Here is a 6,214-nt window from a genome sequence, read left to right on the forward strand (position 1 = left end):
GGCCGGGCTTGGGGACCCCCCTCCCCCCGCCCCCCGAGTGCACAAATTTTTGTGCACCGGGCCTCTAGTTTTATATAATCTTCTCTTTGAGTATACTAGAGGCCTGGTGCACGAAATTCATGCGTGGGTACGGTCCCTAGGCCTGACCTACAACCAGGGCCATCTTCCCTGGCTGCCTGCAGCTGGCCCCGCGCCCCCATCCCCAGTTCCCCCTTCGCCATCGGGTGATCAGTGCCTGATGGCCGGGGGAAGGGACCGAGAGGTTGGTTGTTCCTGCCTGCTTGCCGGCCCCGCCCCCGCTATAGGTCACCCTCTGTGTGTGGGGCGACTGGCAGGGCGGAGGCCTTGGCCTGGCGCCCCCCATGTCCCCTGCCACCCGCCCCCGGTTCTCTGTTTGCCATAAGGTGATCGGAGCCTGCCGGCCAGGGAAAAGGACCCAGAGGTTGTAAGTGTGCCTCATAGTGACTGGTCCAGCAGTGTTCTGGTTGTTCTGCTGTTAGGGTCAATTTGCATATTACCCTTTTATTATATAGGATAGAGGCCTGGTGCACAGTTGGGGGCCGGCTGGCCTGCCCTGATGGGGGCCCCGGATTGGGGTGGGGGTCCCCGCTGGGGGGGCGTGCTGGCCTGGGTGAGGGGCCACCGGGGGTTTGCAGGCCCGCCACACCCCCAATTGTTCTGGTCTCTGGCCATTCTGGTCATTCTGCTGTTTCAGTCGCTGGGCTCTTATTATATAGGATGAGGCAAATCCTATTATTATTCCCACTTACATGTGAGGAAACCAAGGCTTAGGGAAATTAAGTCACTTGCCATAGTGACACAGCTAATATGTATGGAACTGGGATTCGAACCCAGGAAGTCTGATTCCAGAGTCCTTACTCTTAGCCACTATACTTATATTGCCTTTCTAAATAAATGTGAAATATGCTTAGGGATGTAAAACCTAAAGTTGTTTCAAATGGACAACCCCCAAACCAGGGTCAGGTTAAAATCGACAATTTTAAACAGCACATGAGGCAGTTCATTAATGACTGCTAGAGCATATCTGAATATCACAGCTGTCCTTTAATTGTTGGAGGACTTAGAGTGGAATTAGAGTGACACTGTTTGCCGTTGGCATTTGGGGCTGTTTCTCTGAGTCTAGCGTCATGGTGTGGCTTCTGCACAGCATGATGGATATGTTTTTGTAATACGAAGACACTGAGCAGTTTCTAAGAAAGATACGTTCCCATTTGGCACAGCTTGTATTGTTATTTACTTTTCTGTTTATGTACATGTTTTGTTTCCTTAAATAGACTAAGCTTCTGGAGAACAATGTCCTCCAATGACTCCCATATTGTAGTGAATAATGCTTATTGATGACGGTGGTGATGAAAACAGAGCGACTGCTGTCTCCTCCCTCAGGCCTGTCTTACCGAAGAGTGTTGTGCACTGGATGTGTGACCAGCTGCCCACTAACTCAGCTCAGGTCTGCAGTCCAATGACAACCTTACCAGATCGAAATCTCTTTGCTTCTTCACATTTGGTTTTATTCTTCTGTAAATTCACTTGCACTGTTTCTTGGGCCTCAGAGTTACTTGCCTGGCATTTTCAGTAATGGGATCCATACTAGATACTACATCCAAACATCTTCAGATTTAATAACATGTTTTTAAATTCCACTTTGCTCAAATAGGAAAGATGCTTTGCAACATTTTGCCCATGTACCTCAGGAATTGCAGCAGATGTGTTCAGTCTCAGCCAGGCAGGTGTTAAAAATAAAGGCTGTTGCCTATTGATTATTTCAAGTTAAATTTTAAATCCTTGGCCTGGCAAAATAGAAATAAACACAGCTGAATTTGATGTCTTCATCTAGCTGATACACACACACACACACACACACACACACACACACACACCAAAAAACAAACAAAACCCAAAACAAAGCATAAAAGCCCAGCCAGTGTGGCTCAGTGGTTGAACCTATGAACCAAGAGGTCACATTTCGATTTCCAGTCAGGGCACATGCCCAGTAGGGGGTGTGCAGGAGGCAGCTGATCAATGACTCTCTCTCATCATTGATGTGTATATCTCCTCCCTTTCTCTCACTGAAATAAATAAAAACATATTTTAAAAAACACAAAAAAAACCAAGGGTGGAAATAAGGTTCATTTTATGTCTTCTCACCCCACTCCCTCCACCACATCCTGTGCTTGCTGAGTTATATCAGCCCTTAAATCTGGACCCGTTCATACTTCCACAGGCTGGTGTTTTCCTTCTGGTTTCTGGACAGTGGATGGTCCTTCTCCTTATCTTTTCTCTTCCCCTAGTTTGACTTTGTCTAAATTCTGGTGCCCATTTAAGACTTGGAAATTAAATCCTTCTCTTTTAGGTTAAAATGAGCTGGAGAAACTGATTAAATTTCTCTCAACCCTAAATCCTGTGCTCTTCTGTGGGAATCTTTCTTCGCACAGTAACGTGAGCAAAAGCTTCCATTCCAATCCCCAAGTAATTTATTTTTTACTCAGCGGCACTCTTCCTTCCTCCCACAGTGTATTGAATGCGTCCTTCATGAGATTAGCTCTGCAGCGATCTCAGACCTCAGCTCCTCTTTCCTTTCTTCCTGATTCCATTGGCCTGAACCGAAACCTTTCAGTTGGGTGCAGTTTCCTTATTTGACCGTTATGCCGTTTTTTGCCTTCAGTGGTGCCTTGTTTTCTCCTTGTGCCAGTGGCAGGAATGAGTGCCATGGGAAATGCCATTATAAGAGAGAGGGGGTCCAAAGACAGTTGGCCAAATGGCACATCGTTAGCTGGTCTCGTCCACTGATTACCCATATGTACTGTTTGCAGTTATGGGCAGCCTTGCAAAGACTGGCATAACAATAACGGTAGTTGGCAACTATTTGAACAGTTCTGTGTGCCAACTGCAATGTTAAATCCTTGAATAAACATCTCATTTGATTTTCACAAAATCCTGTGGGGAAGCTACCGTTGTCACCACCATTTTATGGAAGAGGAAATTAAGTGAGGGTTGGAGAAGGTCCGTAGCTTATAAGTGTTACAGCTGGAATTTAGACCCAGTGGGTCTAGTTCTAAAACCCGTGTAGCCGTGTGTAAAAGGAAAGGCATGAGCTCTGGACTCAGGAAGTCCACCTTTGAGTCTGGCTCCACCGTTTACTAGCAGTGAGTCTCAGCCAGTTTTTTTTTTTTTTACCTTTTTAAGGGCCAGCTTCCTTACTTATATCTGTAAATAATATCATATACCTTTCAAAGTCATTGTGAGAAGTATGATCAATGGTTATGAAGTGCTTAGCCCCGTGCCTGGCACATAATAGGTAATCTATGGTGAATATTATAATTACTCTCACTTCTGCTTGAATATCACTCACTCTCCCCCATTTGCCCTGTCGTCTTCTCCAAAGGTCTATTTTTTGCTTGAAAATATATTTTAGTCTTTGCTTTACCTTATCATTCACCTTCTATTTGTCCAGATTTCTGTGGATCATGGGAAAATATATGAAAGAAGGGCTTGTGGTATGGGGTGGAATAATCAATTGGTACGGCTGCTACTCTAAAAAATTGAGGTGAGAACCACTCATAGAAGAGAGGAAATTTAAGTTCAAGTTTAAATTTAAACTTGACGATCCATTCCAGTGGGTCAAAATATGTCACCGTGGTCTCAAGATGAAAGTAAAAAAGAAAAAGAAAAAAGGCAAAGTGCACCTCAGAGAATGAGAATTCTCTCCAGAAAAGAGATATTTATGGCATCTCATCTCAACAAAAGCACTTTCATCTAATTCACTAAAAAGCACTCCTCAGCTGAAGTGAGCTCTAGCCTGGTCATCTGGGACGTCCTATTGAATAGATCCCTCTGGTTTTCATTTGCCTGCAATCTGATATTGCTTCCATCATTTTCTAACCAAATACAATGGAAACCACTCAGTCCACGATTTCTCTCATATCCTGCTCAGCGTGTCTGACTCCAGTTGTCATAGGAACTCGATTCTGGTATCTCAGGTTGTGGGCCATAGTTTCACAAAGCAATTCTTACTAATAATGAAAACTCATGTAGCACTTACAGCCAGGCATGGTTCTATGCCTCTTATAGGTATCAAACCATTTAATTTTGACGACAATCTCCAGAGGTAGGCAATATCATCATTCCCATTTTGCAAACAAAGAAACCGAAGCCTAGACTCAATCACGTGCCCAGGGTTCCGTGGCTGGCATTTGATCCTACGGAGCCTGCACTTAGGGTCTGTCCTCTTAACCACCACTCTTACCAACCTCAGTTTCCTGCAGTACTCTCTGATACGTTCTGTTCTACTCTATATTTTCGTTTTAAGTGGTGTCTGAGTGTGACTTGCTAAATGATTTAACAACTCTAATGGGTACAGACACGAAATTTGAAAACCACCAGTGATGGCGAACCTTTTGAGCTCGGCGTGTCAGCGTTTTGAAAAACCCTAACTTAACTCTGGTGCCGTGTCACATATAGAAATTTTTTGATATTTGCAACCATAGTAAAACAAAGACTTATATTTTTGATATTTATTTTATATACTTAAATGCCATTTAACAAAGAAAAATCAACTAAAAAAATGAGTTCGTGTGTCCCCTCTGGCACGCGTGTCATAGGTTCGCCATCACTGGGCTACACCCTCTCTGTTGTGTGATGGACACCTCAGGCTGCCTCAGCCTGGCGCCTGGAACATTCCATTCGCGTCTCCCCTAGCTCTGATGCCATGCTCGCCCAGCAACCCGGTGCTTAGGATTTGGCCTCCTGTTGGAAAAGAATGCATTGGTTGTGTGCACTTCGAGTAACCCCCTGAATTAGTGAGCGTCTCTCTGGTTTAGAGTGGGAGGCTGGACCAGGAGAATCTGCCTCCAAGAAATGGGTCCCTGAGAAATGGAGTCATTGGATGAGACTTCAGTGCCAGCGATGCCGAGGGCCATGCCCTGGGCCTTGACAAAATCTTCAAGGCCCACTTTGTGACGTCTTTTGTAAGACAGCCTGCAAGATGTCTTCCTGGGATGGTGATTGCAACACTGAGGAGTGACGGTGGGAGCCTGATTTAAACTCCCATGGCAACTAGCATCATTTGTTCCACAGTCAGAAACAGAGCTCAACACCCTGGCTCTTCATCCAATATACAGGGGTGGGCAAAAGTAGGTTTTCAGTTGTTCATAATAAATAATATAATAAATAGTAAATAACCCCAATATATAAAGAGCCAGGGTCTGTAATGTCCAAAATGACCGAATGGATGACCGAACACCAGGCTGCGCGCTCAGCAGGCTCGGGTGGGTGGGGACTGGTGAGCAGGCTGAACTGCTGACTTCTCAGTCCCTCCTGGGTCGTGGGCATCGCGATGACACAGCACTGACTGCCGCCGCCAAGGCGGGTGCGATGCAATTGGTTGTGGGGGGGGGGCGCCATCACTCCATGATTGCCCTGCAGAGGGAGACCCAGGCCACAGGCTGGGGTGCTCCGTGATCACCCCAAAGAGGGAGGCCCAGGCTACCCGGCTGGCGGTGGTGGGCGGGGCCTCCCTCAGCGGGGCAATCAATTGCGGGGCTCCCAGACTGCGCAAGGGAGCAGGCCGGGCTGAAGGACACGCCCCCCCCCCCTGCATGAATTTCATGCACCGGGCCTCTAGTAAGTAATATAATAAATAATAATACAATAATAAACTCTGTTTCACATACTTGCCACCATAAACCTACTTTCACCCACCCCTATATATTCTCATTGACTCACATTTTTTCAGAGAAGACACTGATGCTGCTTTCCCACCTCAGCTTTATTACGCTACATGAATAAATGCAACACATCACCTGCAAATAATTGATTGAACTTTGATGCCTTTCCCTCTCAGTGCAGCCAGTCTCTCTCTTGGGCCGGTATCCAGTGGGGCCATGTCTTTATGCATTATGCATCTCTGTGATTATGCATTAAATTCTTGAGAACTAGCAAGTGATACCAAAATTCTTCAAGCATGTTTGGTTATGCTAAATAATTGATTGCATCTATTATTTATAAAAGCTTACTTGCTGAAAGTTCAGACACAGGTTCTGCCAACCCATCTTCTCTATGAGATTTCAGCTTCCCCATATGAAGTCCAAAAACGCACCTACAGATCTCAGTCTTTAAAAGCTCCTAGGCAGGTGTGCTGATGAAGTCCTGTATTCCAGACAACTGATACTGGCTTTATGCCAATAGACACCTGTAC

The sequence above is a fragment of the Myotis brandtii genome, unplaced genomic scaffold (assembly GCF_000412655.1).
Source record: "Myotis brandtii unplaced genomic scaffold, ASM41265v1 scaffold111, whole genome shotgun sequence".
Lineage (NCBI taxonomy): Eukaryota > Metazoa > Chordata > Mammalia > Chiroptera > Vespertilionidae > Myotis > Myotis brandtii.